The sequence below is a fragment of the Equus caballus genome, chromosome 14 (genome assembly GCF_041296265.1).
Source record: "Equus caballus isolate H_3958 breed thoroughbred chromosome 14, TB-T2T, whole genome shotgun sequence".
Lineage (NCBI taxonomy): Eukaryota > Metazoa > Chordata > Mammalia > Perissodactyla > Equidae > Equus > Equus caballus.
The window spans coordinates 37,047,601-37,072,492 of record NC_091697.1 but is presented as its reverse complement, the minus strand read 5'-3'; the positions used below and the strand labels follow the sequence as shown (position 1 = coordinate 37,072,492).

Sequence of the window (24,892 nt, the reverse complement as noted above, 5' to 3'; positions counted from 1 at the left end):
ATCTTTTTTTCACATTTACACTGTTTAAATAATAACGATGAACATAGCTGCCATTATTGAGTGTTTGCAAGGGACCAGCCTTTGTTCTCAGTGCAGTTCTCACAGGTGTTACCGCATTCATGCACAACAATCTTGTGACTGAGGTGTGTGTATTATTTCCTCCATTTTATCTATGAGGTGACTGAGGCCTGTAGCTATTAAGACCAAAACAGTCCCATCTCATCTGCATGTCTTTACCTGGTGGCTTTAGAACACAACCTCCTTAGAAAGATGCCTGAGGGCAGGAGAGTGAAGCTGGTCGGTGGGGTCATCCTAGAAAACGACAATTTAGAAGGACAGAAAGCAGCTGACCAGATTCCTTTCCAAAAGCTTTTCAAAGTTTTCAGTTTCATACAGTATGTGTGTGCATTGGAACAAGGAAAATTTAGGTGGCAGTCTAGCAAGCATTAATTATTATATCAACAAATGTATCTATTACCATCTATTGATATTAAAGGGGCTTACTATTAAAAGCTAGCGGGGACAGCTTGCTGTGTGCAAGTTTACTTTAGAGTCTATTCTACGTACTCGTTTGTTCTGGGTTGCATTGTGTGCCCCAAAAAGATATGTGGAAGTCTTAACTCCTGGTGCATGGGAATGTGACCTCATTTGGAGTTAAGAGCTTTGCAGATGTAATTAAGTTAAGATGAAGTTATTAGGGTGGACCCTAATCCAACATGACAAGTGTCCTTATAAGAAAAGAGAAGAGCCGTGTGAAGACAGACACACACAGGCAGAGCACCACAGGACAACAGAGGCAGAAATTCGAGCAACGCAGCTGCGAGCCAAGGAACACCAAGGGTTGACGCCACTACCAGAAACTAGGAAGACGCAAGGAAGGATTCTATTTAAAGTCTCAGAGAGAGCATGGCTCTGCTGACACCTTGATTGCAGAGAGTCTAGCAACCAGAACTGTGGGGAAATATAATTCTGTTGTTTTAAGGCCCCTAGGTTTGGTACTTTGTTGCCTCAGCCCTAGGAAACCAATACAACCTCCATTCTCTTCCAGGGGTTGATCAGTTATCCTAAAGATGGGAAGCCCATTCAGTTGTGTACATACTTTCCTTTTGTTCGTTCCCTCTGAGGTTTTCAAACTTCAGTGTGTGTAAAAAAAGTATGTATGTATGTATTCTATAGGCGGTGTAGAGGATTTTTGTGGATAATTTTGACTGTCTGCAATTTTTTTCTTATTTGATCATTTTGAATGTCACCCGTAAATTTCTTTGTATTGTGTTTCTCTTTACTTTCTCTCCCTTGGGCAAAATCCTTCCAGTTTTTCTTGGAATATTTTCCTAGACCCCTTGCCAACCTAATGTGTTGTCCTTTGAATATGTTACAGTGGATCAGAGTCTCTCTTAAAATGTGGTTCTCAGTATAATGATTACAGTGGGGCTGTTACTGTCCCTTCCTTGGATATGGACACCATCTTTCTATTAGTGAATCTGACTTTGCTTTTTTGTTTGTTTGTTTGTTTTTTAAAGCAGCCACACAGCAGTTATTTAATTGAAACCACATCTTTTTTTTTTTTTTAATGTATAGCTCCGAAACCAGATTTACCTCATTCTATACCTTGTTAAAAACACCTAAATAGAGGTGTTTTAAGACACCTAAATATAGGGTGTTACTTTGCTCCTATTAAATTTTATTTAATGTGTAACTAGTAGATACGTAAGTCCTGGAGCCCTAATACACAACACAATGATTATAGTCAACAAAACTCTATTATAAAATTAAATTTGCTAAGAGACTAGATCTTAGTTGTTCCCAACACCAGAAAAAATGATAATTATATGACATGATAGAGGTGTTCGCTAACGCTACAGTGGCAATCATATTGCAATAGAAATGTATCAGATCAATATCTTCTTGTACACTTTAAACTTACAAAATGTTGTATCTGAAATATATCTCAACCTCAAAAATCTAAAATAATGCTTTCATTTTGTTTTCTCTTTTTCTCCTCCAGCTGGTTGAAATAGTCTTGGTTTTGTGAGAGAAATCTCCCACTTACGGGTATCATCTCCAGATTTAATAAGTAAGTTTGCCTTTTAAAAATATTCATTAATCTTGACTTTCTTCCTTTAGCTTTGTGCCCTGTATTTGCTTTTAAGTTTGCCTAAGTGCTCACTCTTCCATCTATTTGTGTGGTTCTTGCAGGAGTTTCATGTGTTATGTTACTTTCTTTAGATGTTGCCTTCTCTTTCTCTCTCTTTAGGAGAATCTGAATTTTTTTAGTCAGAATGTTATTAAGACAGACTTAATGCCTTTGGATTGTACCAATCTTTTAACAATAACAATGTAATAGTAATATATTTATGTGGAGGGGATTGATAATAGAATTTGTTAGTAATTATTGGGTTTCTTCCTATGTTCTAGGCATTCTCATTTAAGAAAAATGATTTATTGAGGGGAAAGTCATATATCATAAAATGAACCATTTTAAAGTGAACAATTCAGTGGCATTAAGTGAATTCATAATGTTGTGCAGCTACCATCTCTATCTAGTTCCAAAACATTTTCATCACTCCAAAGTAAAACCCTTTACCCGTTAAGCATTTTCTCCTGCTCTCCTCTCCCCGCAGCCACTGGCATCCACCAATCTATGTTCTGTCTCTATGGCTTTATCTATTCTGGATATTTCATATAATTGAAATAATACAATATGTGAATTTTTGCATCTGGCTTCTTTCACTTAGCAGGGTTTTAGGTTCATCTATGCTGCAGTGTGTATCAGCACTTTGCTCCATTTTATGGCTGAATAATATTCCATTGTGTGTTTGTTTGTTCAGTCACCTGTTGATGATCATTCGTGCTGTTTTCACTTTTTGGCTGTTGTGAAGTGCTGCTATGAACATGAGCGTGTATGTACTTCTTTTAGCATTATCTTATAAACTATGCCTTTTAGGATTTGGAAAATACAATCACTATTTTTCTAGAAAAACTTTATTTGGGTGACTGTGTAATTCGTAAGTGGAATGAGACCTACACAAAAGGTTTTTGCATTTTGTAGGGCTTGCTCTCTCCTGGATTATGTTCCAATTTCTGGGACATTTTTCAAGATAAGTGAGTACATCACCATTGTTATCATCATCCTGATGTGGTGATGATAGCTATCATTTGAGAGCCTATTGTATAGTAGATGCTATTGTTATCCCCATTTCACAGGTGGAGAAACTGAGGCTTATAAAAGTTAAGCACCTTTTCCAAGTTATGCACTAGTAGTAGAGCTGGAACTAAAACCCAGATCTTTGCAACTGTAAAACTTGAGGTATGTGACAATTAAGGGCCTGAGTTTCCCATCTTTCTGTGAAGTTGATTTTTTTCTAATTTCAGAGAATAGCTACTGACCATCAATAATAATAAACCATCAATCAGTGAGTGCTGAAATCAATTTAGCAGGTTGCAAACCTCATTAAAACTGAAATTGAGTGGAATAGGATGAAAAATACGTAGCAAGGGTATTGTTTTATGAAACTTCCATTTTGGTTATGTATGTATGTGGAGCTGAGTCTGCCATATCGTTTGAAGCAACAAGCCCAAATATAAAAAGACAGCATGGTAAGAACTGCAGAGCAGAAAGGTAGGGAGAGTCTAGGTACTAGTTGACATTGCTAAGCCTCTGCACTAGTCCTGAAATTGTCAGAAAGAGAATTAAATTGTGAAATTGTGCAAGCTGCTGTTAGACATTCGTTGCCACTTGTCACTGAAAGCAATTCTAAGCTGTACAGTGCTCTAAAAATAGGCTTGTTGAGTTGAAAGTATTGATGAATTCAAGGAGGTGACAATCTAGTTGGGGACATAAGCTATATTCATTAGAAGATAACTAACAATGCAAGACTATGTGTACCGAGTGTCGAGTGAATAACCCAGCTTGATGGACCTATCAGGAAGGTCTTCACAGAAGAGATAAAATGTGAACTGATCCTTGAAGGTTGTTAATAGGAGAGGTGTGGATATAACAATTAGTTGTGCAAAAAAAGTCACTTTAGGGTCCAGCCCAGTGGCATAGTGGTTAAGTTTGTGAGCTCCGCTTCAGCGGCCCAGGGTACACAGGTTCGGATCCCAGATGCAGACCTAACATCACTCGTCAAGCCTCACTCTGGCAGCATCCCACATAAAATAGAGGAAGATGGGCACAGATGTTAGCTCAGCAGTGATCTTCCTCAAGCAAAAAGAGGAAGATTGGCAACAGATGTTAGCTCAGGGCCACTCTTCCTCACCACCAACAAACAAACAAACAAACAAACAAAATCCCCCTTCCTCACACACAAAAGTCACTTTAGTTTTTGATAGCTCAACTTGGTCTCATTTTTGAGACTCCATTCTGCTTGATAGCAGGAAATATAATATTAGTTCACTCTAGCTGTACTAAGTCAAGTCAGTATTTTCTGTTTTCCTTCCTTGCCTCCAGAGGACATGCAAGTTCTGAAGGGCTCATGTAGTGTCATGGAGTTAGAGTAGGGGGCATTTGATCCCATGTTGGTGAGTATTGACAGTGAGGTATTCATCCATCTGATTTGTCACTCCTTCTCTGATGGCTTCTGCTGAGCTGTTTGTATTATATTTGGTCCCTAGCCAGATGGTTTGTGGTGGTCAAGAGTGACGTTTGCCAAATATGTTCAGGTCTTACCCCTTCTGGGCACAAGGAGGATTACACTTATTCCTCTATGATTGGGTTGGTAATATGACTATTTCTCTGTGGATGCGATATGTGCAACTTATAGACTAAGCATTTGGTTACTGGTCTGATACTCTTGAGAGTTCTTTCTCTCTGCACAGCAAATGGCAATGTTCAGGATGGTTGCTACCCCATCAGCTTGGGTCCCTGAGGGACTACAATACACAGAACTCTACTGTCCACCTGTGATGTACATGTAACATGAACTGAAATACTCCTTTGTTGTTTTAAGCCACTGAGATTTTGGAGTTGTTTCTTATTGCAGCATAACTTAACCTATCCTGACTGATGTGATATCTATACTACATATCACTGTGATGTTCACTTATTCCTGTTACAAGGCCTCTTCAGATTTGCTGCCTCCTTTTATCTCTTTCCTAATTTTTTTTTGATGGTGAAAATTCATTCTGAGCTAACATGTGTTGCCAATCTTCCTCTTATTTTTTTTTTTTTGCCTTGAGGTAGATGAGCCCTGAGCTAACATCTGTGCTAGTCTTTCTCCATTTTGCAAGTGGGTCACTGCCACAGCATGGCTGACTAGTGGTGTAGGTCCATGCCTGGAATCTGAACCCACGAACTCCATGATGCTGAAGTGGAGCATGCTGAACCCAACCACTATGCCATGGAGCCAGCCCCTCTTTCCTAAATTTTATGTCCTTCTAGAAGGCATGAGAAAGTTCTCCTTCCTCCCATACCGCCCCTGCAACTGTCTATAGTCTACTGCTCTCATGTCATGGTAGTATGCACAGTACTGCAAAACCACAGTCTCCCATGATTCCAGGCATAAAGTGGGGCATAGGTATTTTCTACTCCCAAATTCCTAGGCCTTATGTGGTGTGTGTGTGTGTGTATGTGTTTGTGTGTATATGTGTGTGTATGTGTCTGTCTGTCTGTCTGCGTATCATTCCTTCACTTTTGGACTACACTGAATGCAGGTTTCCTTCCCAGAGATGAGGAAACTGAGGCTTGTGAAGCTTAATGCCTCATCCAAGTCATTCACCAATAAGTGAAGACCTGGGAATAAAAGCTCTTCAGAAGCATCCACATCTCTTGCATCCTTTCAATCTCTTCTGCCTAGAGCCCCGACAAGTTTTTTCCCTCTCATTATGTCAGTAAAAAAAGTAGCTAAGCAATTTTTTTTCCTGTAAAACACTTGTTTATGTAGGACTTTTGCTTTTGGAAATTTAAAGGTGACCTTTATCTCTCTTCATGTTTTTTCTGTGTTCACCCTTTTTCAAGAGAGTGAAGACCAAGGTCTTGTTTAAACAGAAGGGTGATCAAGGTGGAGAATATCACCTCTGACAAAGAGAAACAAAAATAAAACAAAATATTTCACTGATTAAGTCTTCAAAATTTTATCTTGCCATCAAAGAACGGATCGAATGATCTGTCCTGCTTGGTCAGATCTTGGCTCTCCTCCTACCTCACTGGTTGTTCCGTCTCAGTCTCTTTTGTAGTTCCCCCACAGCTCCCCAACCTCTCATTGGAGTGCCTCAGGCTCAGTCTTTGACCCTCTTATCAATCTCTACTCCTCCTCTAGGGGTGCTTGTCTATCTCATAGCTTCAGACACTTCCATATGCTGTCAACACTCAAATTTGTATCTCTTGCTCAGTACCTTGAACTCCTGTATCTGGCATCCTCTCTTTGCTGTCTAACAGTCTTCTCAAACCCAACATGTCCAAAACGAACTTTTGAGCTTCCTCCCACAAACTTGCTCCACTTGCGTCTTCCCTAATCTTCCAGTTGCTTAGGCCTTTGGTACCATCCTTGATTTCTTTCTTTATCTCAAACCCCACATCCAAAGCATCAGCAAATCTTGTTGGTACGACCTTCAAAATATATCCAGAATCTGACCACTTCTCACTACTTCTGCTGCTACCACCTTAGTCCAAGCTTCTGTAATCTCTATCCTGCATTATTGCAGAAACCTACCAATTGGTCTCTGTGCTTGCATTCTTGCTTACCCCAATAGTCTATTCTCGAACAGTAATCAGAGTCATCCTGTTAAAACATGTAAGTTAGATCATGCCACTCTTCTGCTTAAAAACCTCCATTGACTTCCCATCTGACTCAAAATAAAGCTGAAGTTTTTACAGCAGTATAGAAGGCTTATTTAATTTTCACCCCTATTACCTGGCTGACCTTATTTCCCTTGACTCTTCTGCTTGATCATTCTGCTCCAGACACATAAACATCCTCTCTTTTCCTCAAAGTGCCTGTCATACCTGGAATGCTCCTGTCAGAAATCTGCGTGTCTCACTTCCTCCTTTCCCACAAGTCTTTGCTCAAATGAGACCTACTTTGACCTTCCCACTTAAAATTGCAAACCCTGCAGCTGGCTCACTGGTGTAGTGGTTAAGTTTGCGAGCTCTGCTTCAGCGGCCCAGGGTTTGCTGTTTGGATCACGGGCACGGACCTGCACACCACTCGTCAGGCCACACTGTGGCAGCATCCCACATACAAAAAAAATAGAGGAAGATGGGCAACAGATGCTAGCTCAGGGTCAACCTTCCTCACACACACACACACACACACACACAGACAAAAATTGCAAACCCTTCCCTATTGCCCCCATTGCTCCTATCTGTTCTATTATTTCCCATAGCATTTATCACCATCTAACATACCATATTATGTTTATTGTTTATTGCCTGTCTCCCCTGAATAGAATGCAAGCTCCATGAAAGCAGGTAATTTGTCTGTTTTGTTCACTGATGAATCTATAGCACTTAGAACCCTGCTTAGCACGTAGTAGATGGTTAATAACCATTGTAGAATGAATAAGTGAATCAGTTTATCATTGCTCTTCTCTGATGTTGTTGTTATTATTATTATTATTTAAAACCCTTTTGCTTGGTAGAGGGAGAGGTAGGTTCAAAATGGGAATTTTCCTGGGGACTTAAATAAAACAGTGGTAAAAGAAGATATGTTTGGACTCTTCCAGATGTCTTCAAATCAGACCAGGCACCCATAGGCCTACCATGCTTACTCTTTGCATCTACATGAAAGAAGGTGGTCCTGCTGGTGCATGATGGAGAGAAAGAGAACTCTCTTACCTGTGCTTTGTTGCATGATTGTGGTTCTCACTCTCCAGACATTCCTGGGTCTGTGACAATAACTAAAATATAGGAAGGAGTGATATTTAAAATATTTAAGAGCTGGTACCATAGGCACTGATCAGTCAGATTGGCCACCTGCTGCATACAACTGATGTGGTTCTATTGGTGCATGTCACTGAGCATCAGCCCTGAACTTAAGTATAGATAGTAGCTGCTTTGCTCACTGTTTTGTCAATTTTTTTACAAGTCGGGGAGAGGGTTTGCTGACAAAGACAGAAACTCTGAGCATCACATATCTGTCCTTAAAGAACAAGAAGATCTGCCAATTCTACGTGAGCTTTTGAGGTATTTTCTTGTGGAGACCCTATATTTTCATGAACCCAATTTTGAAAAATCTATGTTAAGTTTAAGTCTTAATATCTATTGAAATTATAGGAGCTATGGATACAAAAGGCTAGATTTAAAAGGAATAGAACTTAAAAACATCATGTAAAAGGACAAAGTAGCCCCAAATCCCACAAATCTTTATATCACATAGCAACTTGCGAGTACTTCCACTATAAGATACAGCATGTTCAGAGTACAAGTAGAAAATGACAATAAAAATAACTTGTCAAAGTTAACACTTTGTCCGGTTGAGAGTGTCTCAGAATTCATGAGCAAGAGGCCCTGAAATACAGTGAAAAAAATTAAAACCTCACTTTCTTGCCTAACCTTCTCTGCTAGGTTCATTCTAGTGGAAATGTAAAAACTGGCCCTCCATCATGAGGGGGCTTCTGTTTCCTCACAATCAGTGAGCTAGAACAGTGCTTCACAAACTTCAGTGAGCATGCATGTCACCTGCGTGTTTATTGAATGCAGAATCTAACTCAGTAGGTCTAAGGCCTGAGATTCTGCGTTTGTATCAAGTTCTCAGGTGATGCCATGCGGCTTGCTGTTCTGTTGACCACACTTTGAGTAGCAAGGAGAGGACTCTGTTTAAAATCTCTGTCTTGGGGCTTTTTTTCTCAGTTTTCTAGACTGGGGAGAGCTCCCACCTCCTGTCATATCCATTGCATCAAACTTTGATATAATCCTCTATTGTCTTTTTCCTCCCACTTTATATATGACTTATGTTTTTGGTTTTTCCTTCTCCCCTCTTCTGGCTGTCATGAGCTGGGATTGTGCCACTGAAAAAAGGTGGCACATATAATTCATTGCAATAATGCAATCTTTCATTGTAGTGCAATTAACAGTGGACATGTCTGGTTTTACTCTGGGACAACAGCATGGAAGGAGCTACTTAAATCAGTGAAAAATATAATTCATACAGGGTTGCTTTGTTGAATAAAATACCATTGTGGGTGGCAGATGTGTGTGTTACGCCAGACAATAACGACTGTAACAATGGTTCCCAGTGTTGATTTGCTGGCTGTCACCCATGCTGATTTCTGTCTGCCAGTGAAGTGTGTTAGGAGGAATAATGAGAATCATTACACTCCTCAAAGATCCACTTTTTTTATAGCACTGAGAAAGGTCTTGGAAGTCCGAGTAGGGATAGTAGCTAAACATAGTAGCTAGGGACCTTGAGTTGATCATCAAAGCTCCCATTAGTGCAAGAGGTGGAAGTTTTCTTAATAGAAATTACTGTAAATGGATATAGGAGTCGTGGGGGCAATCGACTAACCAAGGCTTAAGCATGTTTGCAGAAAGGAAAAGCCACAATACAGCATGCCTTCCCCCATTAGCCCTAAACAGAAGTGAGTGGCAATTGCTGGCAATCCATCTTGGACCAAGAATAGAGCTCTTTAGGATGTTGAATTACATGGAAATTGTAATGAGGATACTAATGCTCATTGAACCTAGTACACCATATCTTTTATATGAGTTGGGTTATTTTCCAAGAAATCATATTTTACTTATCTTGAACCCTCTATGGTTGAACCAACTTGGTGAAATGCCTTGGTGGGAAACTGTCTTCTAGAGTTCCTTGGAGAATGCTATTCTGTTACTCTTTCTATTGCTGAGTTTGACACGTGACTCTGCTTGATGGCCTGGTTTTTAAAAAATGTAAGTGATAGTGTCATCCATTGGTGTCTCAGCAGCCTTCTGATGGAGAAGAAAATGGAATTTACTTTTAGGAAATGAACTTCATGAAGCTCCATACTCAAATGTGGCTCCCAGGCTCCACAGGTTATGTCTGTCACTCAGCAGAGAGCCAGGTTCTCTGATTCTTGTCATTATTGGGAAGAGTAATCTTGGTGGAGTTCTATAGTTTTGCAGACCAAGAGTCACATCTCTCTTGAAAATGGGGAAATTATACCTACCATGTTCCCCTAGCTTTGAGGATTAGGCATCTTCATTTTTGAAAAGCAGGGACCTGGTTTTGGTACAAAACATTCCTTTGGCATTGCCCCATCAAAATACTGTATTTTGAATACCCAGACCTTTTTCACCACCATTAAAAAATCGCATCTCCAAACCAATAACCCTGCATTGACTAGCAGGCTCCATGCATTGGGCCCTATACAACTTGAATTCCTTCAATATTTGTAATTAGAATCCAGATGTGGCAGACCTCCTGTGGACAGATGGTGCTCATGCTATTCCCTAAGGTCTTTGGTGAACCCCCAGCTCCAGGACACATTAACAAGAATGGACTTTTTGCTGAAGGTTTCATGAGGAAACAGGGAAGGTGATTTGCATCTTGGACCACATAGTAGAGAACTAGTAAAGCTCTCATCCCTGTTCTGTCCACTGTCAGTGACTTTGTCATTCCCCCTTCTTAGTCCAAGCAACCTCTGAAGACTCCTTTATTATCCAGGCTATTCAGCTTGTGTCCCCAATTTATAGACCCCTTCAGCAAAACCAAACCCTGGAATTAGCCTCAAAGTGGTTATCAAATGCCTCTTGGAGGCCTCCTCCCCCATCAAAGCTTCTAATTTAGTTATTCACCCAATTAAAAAATTTTGGGTTGCTGAGTCCTTCTGCTGAGTAAAGAAGATTTTTCCCCATGTTGTTACATAAGGTATACCCTGCCTAAATGCCGAAAATGACTGTGAACCATTACGAGGTTCAGATATTTGTGAAGATATACATGAGTAGTTAATCACAGTCTACCACCAGACATCATTCAGTTTGTTACTGATTATCCTATTGCCTTCTGGCTCTTCTTTTAAGAGTCCTTCAACCACTCCAAGTAGAAGTTTTGTGTTCACTTCACCATTCTTCAACCTCTTGGCAGCCCCCTTCTTGGACTCCTGCTGAGCCCCGGCCAGCTTGCTTTGTTCTTCCTAGAAGCACCCTCCCAGATTCTCTCCCTCTCTGGGATTTCTTCACCCTCCGTGTTGCAGTTACACTTGAAAGGTGTTGATGATTGATAATGTTGTAATGTGTCATGGCTGCAGGGCTATTTGCATTTTAATGGGACTCTTGGATGTGCACCTAGTCTGAACCTCAAGGAATGACTCCTACTTGAGGACAATTTCAGTCTTGGGGCAGGCAATGAGGCCAGCATTTGGCTGTATATAACCAGCATTGTCCATGGATGCCCCTACTCCTGGGTGAAGGCTAGATGCACTTTTTCAGATGGGTAGGTAAGTTGGAAGGCAAGTGTAGACTGAAAAACACACTTGACATTACAAAATAATTCTGTATTTGATGGCTTATATGAACTGCTCCATAACATAGGTTACCAATATAGTCACATCTCTTTGACTATATTGCTCACTGTTATATCCCTGGTGTTTTTTTTAAACCACTTTATTGAAATATGATTGACATACAAAAAGCAGTATGTGCTTAATGACATACAACTCGATGAATTTGGAGATAAATATACACCTATGAAACCATCACCACAATCAATGCCATACATGTATCTATCACCTCCAAGAGTTTCCTCCCACCATCTTTATTAGTTATTTATTTTTGTGATTAGAACACTTAACATAAGAGCTACCCTCTTGGCAAAATTTAAAATATACAATACATTGTTAACTACCGGCCCAGTGCGCACAAAGAAGTTAAGTTACTTGCTCAAGGTTTCACACTTTAGTAGTGGGGCATAATGATTAAAATTCAGGCTGCATGCCTTCAGAGCGTGTGTGCTTAAACTCTCCGTAACTGCTCTCACAGCAGTCTTACGAGGTAGGTAGCAGGGTTGGTTCATTTAACAGATGAGTAAACAGAGATTTGGACACCTTCAGATGATTTTAAAGCACTCTATACCACAGCGGTCTGCTCTTTGACATCATGGAAGAGTTATATGACTGATTTATACTTCTGGTGGCGAGGAACCCAGAGGCCGTGGTCTCCAGGAATCCTGCTCCCTAGACGTGTCCCAGTGTTTATTCCTTTATCTTACCACGATGGATTGATGCAGACCTCCCACTTGAACCAATCCTCTGTTCCTTGCCTCGGAAGCACCATTAGGTAGAAACGATCCCACAAACCCCTATATAAAAAGAAAAGCAAAAACAAAACCAAAAATCTGTCCAACTCTATTGAAAATCGATATGAATATATCAGCTCTTAAATTCCCCTTAGAGAAAAGTATCTAAAAATGTTCCAGGCCCAGTCTGCTCCTCAAATCAAAATCTGATCCTTCCTCCTATGCCTATAATTTGAGGTTGATTTAAAACTGAGCTAAGTCTTTGGGGACAAAATGAGATGGTTTCTTTCTGCTAAAGGGAAGGAGAACTTAGGAGAAAAGTCTTGAAGAACATCTTCAAAGCTATGCTTTCTGAAGGACCGGTGAGATAGACTAAATAGAAAAAGTTTAAAAAAACAGGTGCTTCTCAGCCTGTAAAAATAATATCCGTTTTTGGAAAGTGTTAAGAAAAAAGTCCTACCTCCAGTTCTGACCTAGTGATGCTGATATGCTCCCGGGGAATCATGTTCTTTTTAAGAAGAGCGTCATTTTTTCTGTATCTCCCCCAACCAAGACTATTGAGTTGAGCTTTATTGTCAGGAATTTGTCTTGGTAAAGCAGTAGGTTTCCTTTTGTTTTCTAAAGGTAGTGAATTAACCTGTTGGAGAGATTAATTTAATGTTAGTTATTAAACTTGGATTGGATGCTTATTTTTTCCAAGAAGAATCCCCATAAGGTTGTAAAGAATAATGTATATGGAGTTTTGCTCAGTGCTTGGCACATAGTAAGCATTTAGTAGGTGTTAGCGGGTATTGTTATTGTTATTATTGCTGCTATGACTACTATTATTATGAGTGGTGGTGGTCCCTGGCCAGGCATCCGATCCTAGCTGCAGATCTTTACTGTGGGGAAGAAATGCATGTAAAGTGCTCAGTATAGTCTCTGGCACATAGTAAACATTTAGTGAATTTTAGCAAATTTATAAAGTGTGAATGGATTAGAGTCGATTAGGCTGCTGCCATAGAGACCAAAATTTAATGGCTCGAAGAAAAATAAATTTATTTCTTACTCATGTAACAGTACCAGGTAAGTGTTTCAAGTGTTAAAGAAAACTTCTCAGGCGATTTAGCCTTAAGCATGTATCAAAGTTTTATTAAGATCATGCAAGTAAGGGAAATGGACCCTAGAAGGCCACTTCCCAAATTCACTTTTGGCAGGAAACCTGATAGGAAAAGAATTCAGTTAGATAATCATTGTTAGACTAGACACAGAGAAAAAGGAAAGTCTGGTTAAAGGTCAGTAGACCTTTGATTGACAGTTGGCAACTGAGAATGTGGGTAATTGGGCATGTGGGTAATTGGTTTCCCCGAGCAAACCTTAATCCTATTAAAGTTCACAGAAAATTGCTTGAGCATTTTATTAGGAATGCTAACTTCTCAAAAAGAGGTTGTGAAGCAAAAATATTTTGCCCCCCCAAGACCAGGTATGGAACAGTTTCTCTTATGTGCAGGAGTTGGGATGGAAGACATTTCCTCCACCTACTCTGGGTCCTTCTGGCCTGGCTATGAATTAAATTCACATGAGACAGAATAACAGGAGAAAATTAAACAAAGCTTTAAAAACATGTATACATGGAAGAGACTCAGAAAAACTGAGCAACTTGCTAAAATGGTGGAGGCTCTCATCTTAAATACTATCTTCAGCTGCAAAGGATGATGTTGGGGGTTGGGGGAGTCAGTTGCAGGAGATCACCAGAAAAGCACAGTAAACAAGAGCAAGGTTATTATGCAGACCTAAGTCCTTGCCTTCTGCATTGATAAGAGTTTTTAGAGATAAGGTCATCCCCCCTTCTTCCTGGTACAGACAGGGAGACACCTTTACAGATGGAGATTTCCCTTACAAATGTAAATGTCTCTTACAAAGGATAACTTATACTTTTCAGAGTTTCTTTCATGTCTGCAGTTTTTAAAAGTAACCAGCCCAAAATAATCCTCATGCCAAAGAGACATATCTTGGGGTGGCTAATTCCAATCCCCCGTGGCTCCAAGCCCCTTTCCCCAAACCTTGCACTATGCAGCTCTTCCGTCTAGCTGTTCTTGAGATATATCCTTTTGTAATAAACTGGTAATCTAATAAGTGAACTGTTTTTGCAAGTTCTGTGAGCCTCTCTAGCAAATTAATTGAACTCAAGGAGGGGGTCTAGGGAACCTCTGATCAGAAGCCTAGGTAACAACCTGGACTTGTGATTGGCACCTGAGGTGGGGGCAAGCTTGTAGGACTTATTCCTTAACCTGTGGGTTCTGGCACTATCTCCATGTAGACAGTCTTGGGTGAAGTGGATCAAGGCTGCCCTGGGGAGAAAAGCACAAGATGTCCTGGCCTACATACTGATCTATATCGCCCTCCAGGAAGCATAGGACATCCTGACCTGATCCAATCTAATTCTTATCTGAAGTTATAGGACCACCCAATAACCAGACCCCACCTACACTGATACCATTTTAATGACTTTATTTTACATAATCTGTCCTTCATCTTGTAAAGAAATAACTCACATACCTATGCCTTATAAATTTAGCCCTACCCTCGAACCGTGTTTGTAGCTCTTCCCTCCCCATGGGTCTTGTCACCATGGTACTCCATGCTATTCTCTGAATAAAGGAGCACAACTACCAGACCTTGAGAGTCCAAGAAATCTTTCTTTCGACTCCTCGGCTCACTGAGCCTACATCATCGGGAATTGTGTTAAATTGTAGGACACCCAGCAGGGGTCACAGAATTGCTTGATGTGTGGAAAATCCACACCTCTGGTGTCAGAAGTGAAGTGTAGTAGATAGTGTGAGAGTAAAGGAGAGACATACAGGAGGTTTGTTTTTCCTTTAGACTTCTTGTGATTGAAACTAATCATATGTTAAGAGTATTTGACTGCCTTTACTATGGACTGGCTACTTGTGTCGTTTGCACACCTATCGGCAAATATTGAGCTGTTAATTTTGCATAATAATTTCTAGGAGGTTTTATATGTTAGGAACTGAGCTGTTTATGATATGAATTGCACAAATCTACCCTGTTTTTTAAATGTATTCTTTTGACTTTGATTATGGAGGTTTTTGCTGTGCAATTTTTTTTGTGTTGTCAAATTTAACAGTCTTCTCTTCCATGACTTCTGATTTGCATGTCATGTTTAGAAGGCCTTCCCCACTCCGAGACTGTACAAAAATTTCTTCCATTTTTTCCTAATAATTTTGTGGTTTTAGTTTTTACATTTAAATGTGTGCTCCATCTGTTAATTTCTTTTGTTTCAAGGTTAGAGGAATGGATTCAATTTTTTTTTCTAAGTGGCTACCCATTGTGTGAACATCATTTCTTTAATAATACATCTTGATCATATATCAATTTCCTGTATGTTGTTGGGTCTATTACTGGAATATTCCTTTGACGTGTCTATTTATGGGCCAGTATTATGTTGCTTTAATTAATGTATCTTTATATCATGTTTTAATATCTGGCAAGACTAATTTCGCATCATTACTTTTTTTTTAATGGAATTTTTCTGGCTAGTTTTACTTGTTTATTTTTCCATGTGAAAATAGTTCAAAAATACTGCTGATAATTTTTATTTGGATTGCATTAAATTTATATATTAACTTGGCAGAATTGACATTTTTATGATGTTGATGTTGAGTTCTTAAGCATGGGTGTAGTATACCTTTCCATTTGAAGAATATGTGTTGTTTTTAAATGACCTTTGTGGTTGTTGACTGTGTTTTTCTGCATGTGACAGATTTCTGAGACTGGACCACTTGGTTCATTTCTTAAACTGGCTGAAATTATTGTTTTTATTGCTGAGGCTCAAACTGTTTCACAAGTTTGGAAGATCTAGGAGCTGACCAATTGCTTGTGTAATGATATTCAGAGCAAACACACCTCACTCTAGGAAATGATGTGTGGATTTTGTCATTGATTTGCTGTCTCTACATGTTTGTGGTGGTTGCCTTATGGAATAGGAGCAAGAAGACCATGATACAGAAGGAGAACAATATCTGGAGCACAGATCTGGGGAAAGTGGTGGTTCAAACTCTTAAATCTGGCAAAATCTTTTGTAGGTTGAGTTTTCAAGAAACATACCCTGAACTAGGATTTATAAATCTCAGAGGCACAGGCAGTAGAGTGAAGTGAGACAAGGGAGGGAAGGAAGCCAATACAGGCTGTTATTGAGCGCCTTATCTCTGTGGGCGACTGTGGCTCAGTCATAGTTTGGACCTTTGGGAGAAAGTGTAGAACGTGCCTCAGAGTTGTCCCACCCAAAGGCCAAAGCATCTGGGGTATTTACCAGCTCCTACTTGTTGCTGATTGAAGGCTGTTCCTGGTGCCATCAATAACCAGTCACCTCTGGCTTGCCTTGAGCATGCACCTATGACTAGCAAAAGTCTCAGGCAGAGAGTCACAGATGCTTGTAGTTGGAAGTGGTCAGCCTGCAGAGGAACAGTGGAGGAGAGGCTCAGATACAACTGTCTTAAGAAGATTTAAATTTCTGCATCCTTAGCTACCAGCTACATGACCTGTTGGGAGAGGATTAGGGAAGTTAATTTTTGGGTTGTTTGTACCATCTACACTCCTTTCTTAGGAAATTCTGCCTTCACCCTCACCTGAGTGGGCATGTCTATGTTCTGAGCCTTGGAACTCTCTCTTTCCATTCTCATTCCTACCACACTGATTAGACCAGTGCCTAAACTTGTCTCAAAGTTAGCATTGTCTATGGGCTTGTCAATAACCTATGACTTGTTCTTGGAGTTTGTCTCCATTCAAACAAGCAGGGCAGGTCAGATTCCTCTTTTCGGGCTATGGAATTGCGAAACAAAGAGCCAGTTGCCAGTTAGCAGTAGGAGCTAGAATTAAAATGTTAATGTATAAAGGGAAGAACACAGGATGGCTGTGTTCAAGCAGCAATCATGAACGAGCTGGTTGCGAGAGAGAGGAATATGGAGAATGAAGGAGAGAGAGAGAGAAAGAGATGAGAAATAGTGTTAAGAGGCCAAACCCCAAAGGTGCCTTGTTTCTTGCCTTTCCTGAGTTCTGGTTGTTCAAATTCTCCTACTTTCCCATGAGGCATTTTTTTATCCTCAAACTATAACCGCCTCTTCCCTTAGTATGAGTGAGCTACTGTTAGTTGTCTTGACCAAAAACACATTGGCAGAAAATTGGAGGGTGGTCTCCTAAGAGTGACTCAAGTTCTTCTCCATTTCTGCTGTCCCTTTTCCCTCCTCTGTGTCTGGGGGCAGCTAATCTGCCAGTCCCCTTGTCATGGTTGTTGCCAGCCGCTGTGAAAGGCTCCAAGAAATAAAATCCAGAGAAAATGCTAGTCATTAAGTGGAATAGGCTTGTCCTTCCCAGAACAGGCAGTGATAAGATCATACAGCTTACTCTATAAGGAAACTAAATTTTCATCCTCTCAAGAAAAGAGGAAACCTGATTAAATCCTTTATAGTGGTAAGCCCTGTGCTTTATAAATGGGTCCTGACAGTAAAGAGGTTACGGTGAGGAAGTTTTAGCAAATTTCCTTAATGAAACTTGATGAGATCCTCTCACCTGAGTTTTTACTGACTTAAGCTTCTTTGAGGAACAGCCTCACCTACCATCCACAGAAGAAGCTCAGTTGACCAAGTATAAACAGGCAAAAACAAGCCAGAAGGCCTAAATTCAATCCATTCACACTAAACAAATATGACCCACAATCAAGCTACATTAAATACAAGCTGAAATGACACACGTAACAGATATTTATTCAGCAAAGAAGGTTATGTTCAGGCTTGTGCTAGGTGCTGACAGCATAGAAGAGAATAAGACAGACATGTTCCTGCTCTCAGAATATGGGCTGTGGGGGAACATGGACACTGAATATGTCCTTATAAGCAAGAGTGTCACCAAAGGGAAGGGTATGAGAACAGGTCAGGAAGCCTTCCCCAATAGACTTTTTTTTTTTTTTAAAGCTGAAACCTGAGGAATGAGCTGGGGGAAGAGCCTTCTAGGAAAAAGGATACTATTTGAGGAAGAGGGCAGCCTCCCACCTGGTTTCATATGATTTCTTTGTGTAGCTAAAACTCCAGCTCCAACGCCACACAGGGCTCTTTTCTTGGAATAGCAGTAGGTTTTGATCACCTGTTTGTTGCCTTACAGGCTGATGGCCCCTGCTTCTGCCCCCATGGGCTCTCTGGCTGCAGAGACGATGGCTGCCGCATGGGGCAGGCCAAGAGTGCCAGAGAGTTAACACCTCTTATGGGGTTTTCTCCTGATGTGGGTCAGGAGTTGGAGGACAAATACCCCAGCTTCCTTACCCTTAGTGGGACCATTCTGAGGTGTGTTTACACAGCCCCTCAGAGGATCCCGACTGAGACTGAGGCTCTCGTGACCCTTAGTGATAATCTGCTCATCAAGAAGTCGTTAACTGGCTTTCCTCCTTTCTCTGCCTACTTCCTCACAGTGCTTCCTGGTATCACCTCCATGAACGTGACCTGAAATCCTTATCTTGGGGTCTGCTTTTGAGGGGAAGCCACACTAAGACCATCTCTAAACCCTATGTGTTTGCTTTTAAGCTGATTGTCATGATTGTGTCTGTAGCTTGTGGGGATTCCTGGGGGTAGAAAGGGAGGGGAGGGACATTCAGGACCAGAACTTCTATTTTCCAATACTCCTGCTTCTTCCATAATCGGAAGGCTTGCTTTGTGTGTGTGTGTGCGTGTGCATGTGTGTGTGTGTTTGTGTGTGATTACAAGTAAATCTTCATGAGGAAACTGTTGAGGACATCTACCTAAAGTTATTTTTCTCAAGAAAGCTTATGTTAATAAGCAGAGAATGGGGCAGCAAACCGTGGGGGAATGAGCCCTGACCTGGGAGTCAAGGGACCTGAGTCAGATTCTGTTATAGAGTCACTCACTATGTGACCTTGGGCAGGAAATTTCATCTCTCTAGGCTTTGGTTTCCTCATCTGTGAAGTGGGGAGGTGGGACTAAGTGATCTTCAGGGTCAGCATTCTAGGGTGATCTTTGAATATATTTCATTGACTCCATGGCATGCAAGCTCTGTTTCAAGGGCACCCCCAGGGTCTGCCAGGGAAGGGTGAAGGAAGGAAAAGGGGGATGGACCCTCATTCATTCATCAAGTAGTTCTTGAAGCCTGCTGGGTGCCAGGTACTGTTCCAGGCATTGGGGATAGAGGTGAACAACTGATTGTCAGTCGCCCACTCTGATTGAATCAAAGAAGGCCTTGAATGAGGTGAGGGTTTGGAGGTCAAAAAAAGAGCAGAAAACAAGTCTCCTCCTCACTTCATTATTTGATTGGCACCTATTGATACATGAATGCAGGTTTAAAAAAAAAAAATTAGATTACCCTTTTGCTATCTAGTAGGAAATAGAGCGCTATGGGAAAATGACATTCAGGATAGGGATATTTTAATAGGAAAAACTTGTGACTATGGGTGCTGCCCTGGAGTGTGAGATGGGATGGGTAATTATGGCCGGGGACTTGGGGCAGCCCAAGGATGTGGGTGCCTGTCTGGGGGCAGGAAGAGGGATTGGTTCAGAGGTAAGGGAGGGACCGCCCATTTTAAGCCTTCCCTTCTTGGGCCTCCCAATTTTCCCAATGGCTAGTTATAAAGTCACCAGGCAGGCCACAATGCCGTTTTCTATAAACAAGGGATGGAGGTGGGGAGGGGGTGAAAATAGAAATAATTTATTATCCTAAACTAACAGATCTGGGCGTAGGCCCAGTGCTACTGAAAGGGTCCTTTTCATGATGTGTGGGCAACTCTCTCCACTTCTTAAGTCATCAGAGAGGTGATTGGAATGGCTTTTAAACATGGACTCTGTCGAGTGATGCAAAAGTCCCATGATTTACAACCCAAAAAAGTTTATCTTGCTCTGGGAAAAAAGAAGGCCTTGGAACTGGAGCTTCACATTTAGAAGCCAATAAAAACATCTTAAAATAACACCCCCTCCTTCCTCCTGCTTCATAATGAGAAATGGAGGATTTAGCAAGAGGTGGGGGGCTGTGGGTAGGACAGTCGCAATCACCAGTGATTGAGCTTTGAGGTCCAAGGACTTTGTTGTGGGCACTGGAACCCTAATGATTTATAATTAACTCCAACAAGAAAAACCAAATGCCGTGCACTTTCCTAACAGAGCTACAAAAATAACCACATTCACAGTGTTTGCAAAATTGGAAACAAATGTCCCAAGGAACATAACAGCTCCATGCTGTCCTACCCAAGCTTTGGAGGAAGAAAAATACTGGCACTCAGTCACGACCACAGATAATGAGCCAATATCGTTTGTCATGGGAAATTCATCTAGGCAAAATTGGATTGCACCATTAGCCCTCAGTGACTCTGAGAAATGACCATACTGAAGTGCCTTAAATTAAAATCAGCCAAGGGATGGGTCTAACATCCTCTTTCCCCTAACTGCTGAGTTTTATTTCTTTATCCCCTTTTATAACATAGTGGAGCTGTAAGGGGGGAAATAATCAATGCCTGATTGTACCCTTGTTCCTGAAATGGCTCAGACCCATGTGGTTCTTTTTTCAAAGTGGGTACGGACAAAGGTAATGACCATGAAAAGTACTGGGGGGCTCTGAGGTGGTACAGAAGGGCATAGTGACCTAATTCACTGTTGAAGGATGATGAGGAGGGGTGCTGGTGATTTGGCATCTGGATTAATAACCTATAACCTTAGTTTACATATGAAATTTTTTTAAGGCTATTTGAATTCTACTCTAGAAGTAATCTTAGTTCTTGTGCTGATGTGGAATATGAAAAGTTTTGTTACAGGAGTTTACTCGGTTAGAAGAAATTCTCTATCTATAGGGGCCCTTTGATGCTATTAAACAGTGAAATCACGCAGCAAAGGACAGAGTTAATGGTTCTAAAACCGTAATGAACTAAATCTAGGCATTACAGTAAACAGTTTACAGGCATCTCCTTTAATTTGCACAATCCTATGAAACAGTCTTTAATAGAATTCCTGTTTTACAGATGAGAAAACAAAGCCTCTGAAAGGTTCAATAACTTGCCAGACTGCAGTTAGCAAAAAGCAGAGCTGGGGCAAGGAACCACTGCTCTTTGACTCCAATGCGCATGCTCTAAAGTCACTCTTGGGTGGATTTCTATGTATTTTTCCCCTTTAGGCCAATGCTTTCCGAACTGTGGTTCATCAGCTCCCAGGGGCCGTAGGAAAATTTCAGATGACCTTGCTACTATTTCCCTAATTCTGTATGTCAGAGAGATAGGGAACAAAACCCTTTCAACTCTCACATCTCGTAATCCTCCCTCCATTTCTATGAATTAAGTCACGTGCCTCACCTCAGGGGACCCACGACAGTAATATTAGCTGAGCGAGAAGCAATATAGGTGAGTGAACTTTCAAACTGACTAACTTAAAGGTAGCAGCAATAAAATGTGAACTTGAAAAGTGCCTGAGAATCAACTGTATGAACCTTGTCAGTTTATGTAAACTGTGAGCAATGAATATGCAAATTTTCTACACATTTTCCTGCCTATGCACTTCTGTTATACACTTCTAGCAGACCTGGGTATGGCCTCCTGGGAAAATGGGAGTTTAAGCTTTCTGCAAAAGTCACCTATGAGACTAAGAATTTCCACTGTCTCTGTCCAAAACATGGGATTAGTGAAGAAATTCTCACTCCTTGTTTTTCGCTTGAGAGAAGTTAATTCTTCCTATGGGAAATTTTTTTAACGTCCTAAAACTATCTGAACTTCAGGAACTTGAACCTTGCATCGTAGCCGCCTTTTGCCCCTAAGGAATATAATCTATCCAAGCTGTTAAATTGTTGTGAACTCCAATAATAGGACATTTTTATAGTGTTCAGGATATGAAACTGAAGCGTAGTAGACTGCTGTGTGTATGTGTATTTGCTCACATTCAAAAACTAGTTAAGCATTTCAGATCTCTTTAGATTTATACAGGGTTATTTATTACAAGGCTCCTGAACTTTCTAGAGGCAGCAATCTTCCGGTGATCTTAATCAAGCTGTTCTCCTCTATCCTCCCACAAGGCTGACTGTTTGGTTCTTTCTTTTTCTCTCTCTTTCCTCCTCTTTTTCTTTTTTTATTGAGCTTAGCCTTAATGGGGAAATAAAACATCAAATACATCTGAAAAAAATCCAGTGGTAAAATTTGCAAATGGGAATACAATTTGAAGGCAATGCCAAAGTTAAGCAGCCAGTTTTTTTTTTTTTTTAATATTCTCTGTTAATTAGGCTGCAGATTTTAAATCTTAAACATGTGCAGAGTTGTGAGGGATCTCGTGTATAGAAAGAGGCTTAATTCCAGCAGCTCCTGATATTGACTGTTCAGTTTTGCAAGGGTCACAATAGACACCATCAACAACTCGTATTTTTTTGTGTGCCTTCCGCACATACAGCAGTATGGAGGGAAGAATCAGGGAAAGTTAGAGCTGGCCTGAACTCTGATGTCATCTACCAGTGGTTTCCAATTTTTTAGGTCAGAAAACAAAGAAAATCTTATCCAGTTAGCCTGGAGCCGCTACATATGGAGCGTGTGTGCATGCGGGTGCATGTGTGCCTCGCATTCCTCTGTTAGGACAGAGCATCTGTCTACTGGGAGTGGGTGCACAAAACTCTCGAGATTGCAGTTTGAAAGTTCCAGTTCTTGGACCACGCTCTCATTTTATTGAGGGAGAACTCAAACTCCAGAAAGCTGAGCTGGCTTGTTCAAGGTCACACTGCTGGAAGGAGATGGAGCAGGCACTTGAACTAGGTCTTACGTTTCTGAGCATTCTGCTCTTTTTTTTTTTGCTTTTTTTACCTGCTAAATTTATTGTACATTCTTTTGCTTCACATTGTCATGTATATTTAAACAAATAAGTCCACACTTGCCTTCCTGTTAGTTTCTTTGGAAACCATACCAACAGTTTAATTATGTTTTCTTCCCATTCTAAGGAAGGATTACAAAGGGATTGTTTGTGTGCTTGCCTGTTTGTTTGTCTGTCTGTTTGTTTTTTCCAGGTTTATTGAGATAAAATTTACATATAACAGCCCTTTCTTTTTCTACTACAATGCACTGTTTCATAGAATGCAGAGAAATTACCCATGTTTGCTAGTGAGAAATACAGTGAGATATATGTACAAAGATAAAGTTAGTGTATATGTAAGGATAAGGTTGAATACTTTACAAAGACTCATTAAGGTGATCATTAAAAATATGTATATATAGCTATTGAATTAGGAGTGTGAGAAATAACTGTGAAAGATTGGTGTAACAGTGTTGTAAAAACTAAGGATTCTACATCCACTCAGATTTCTTCGTGTTTTTAAGATCTCATCACTCTTCAAAGAAAACTAAACTAGAAATTGTAAACATTGCATTATGAGTTTTGTTTATGCAAAAAAAGAAAATAACCAATTTCAATCAACAGACCTCTGTAATTACAATTTAGAATTACTTCTAACTCATCTGTGATAACATAATTAAATTTTTTTCTCAGAAAATCTCTATGCAAAATATCTCTGCAACTTCTGTTCCAGCAAGTACAGTAGTTTCTGCCTTCAAGGGACTCACTATCAAAAGTCTCATCTTATATTATCACCTTTTGGTTGGAATTTTGCATTTCCTTTGTCACCAGGAAATAGTTGTCATGTGGATATATGGATGTTTTTGGAGTTGTCCTGGGTTTCCTACCAAGCAAATGCCTGAGGTTTGGGCAGGCTCAAATCCAGTAGGGGCTGGAGTAGGCAGGCAGTATAGCAATTCAGAATCCAAGAAGTCAAACTGTTGGCAAAAGCAGCACAACAGAGATTTATGCTCTGCCCTGTATAATCCCTTTTGCTGAGGGGGTGGTGGGGGTCCCAGGTCTTACTTCTTTAGGCAGAAGGGAATCAAGAGATGCTAGGCTGGGCAAATCCTTCTCAAGATTAAGCCAGGGGCAGAGATGCTGGGATTTCCTTACTATCTCCAACCCAAGTCATCTTTGCAATGGACAGGCTAATACTGTAGAGCCAAAGCTTTCATTTATAAGCAGGATTTGGTTCTCTTTCTGTTCTTTCTTAAATAGTCTTTTTTTTTTTTTTTTTTTTTTGGTGGACAATGAGAAACTAGACTTCACAATTTTTCAGAGCTTGGGTGGTCCAATTACCAATTTTTTGTTGAAAGTTCTGCAGCACACTGACAATAGCCATGAAGTCCCGGCAGTCAGGCATACCTCCCCAGGACTTTGAGAACATGTAGATTTCAGTGCCCGTGCCAAAAGCCACACCCGTTTCCAATTCCTCTGTTACTCTTGCAAGATGAAGGTGAAGGTGCATCCCAGCCAAAACGAACTGGTAGGGCACAGCCTTTGAGTATGTGATAGGTTCTGGGAAGCTGCCGCCTCCACCCTAAAACTAAATACTACTCTGTTTTCTGTTGTCTCAGGCCTATATTTCTGTCATTAAAGATTTATCAACCCTCTGATTCTAAAAAAAAATTCTGTTTTTCTTCAAATGTGGAGAAATCATACTTTAACTGGATTACCACCTTCATGAGAATTATTTCATTTCTTTGATTCTTAGATGCATTCACTCCCACATTTGAACACTTCTGAAATGCTCATTTAGTGTACAATGTATGTGTTTAATGTGGTGTTCCATTTTTATTTCTTGGAAAGTTGTTATTAAATTGATGATTCATTTTAAAGGGATAACATCTTATACTCAGGAGAATACCATAGCTTCTTTAGTTAATTTCTAATTTT

At 40.4% G+C, this 24,892-nt stretch overlaps 1 long non-coding RNA gene across 4 annotated transcripts in view; it reads left to right on the top strand.

The window, feature by feature from the left end:
- LOC138917444 (uncharacterized) overlaps positions 1 to 24,892 on the top strand; it is a 427,142-nt gene that overhangs the window by 45,996 nt on the left and 356,254 nt on the right. For all 4 annotated transcript variants that reach the window (XR_011425475.1, XR_011425474.1, XR_011425476.1 and 1 more), the window contains exon 2: positions 2,006 to 2,074. This is a non-coding gene — a long non-coding RNA (uncharacterized lncRNA). The remainder of the gene's footprint in view (positions 1 to 2,005; positions 2,075 to 24,892) is intronic.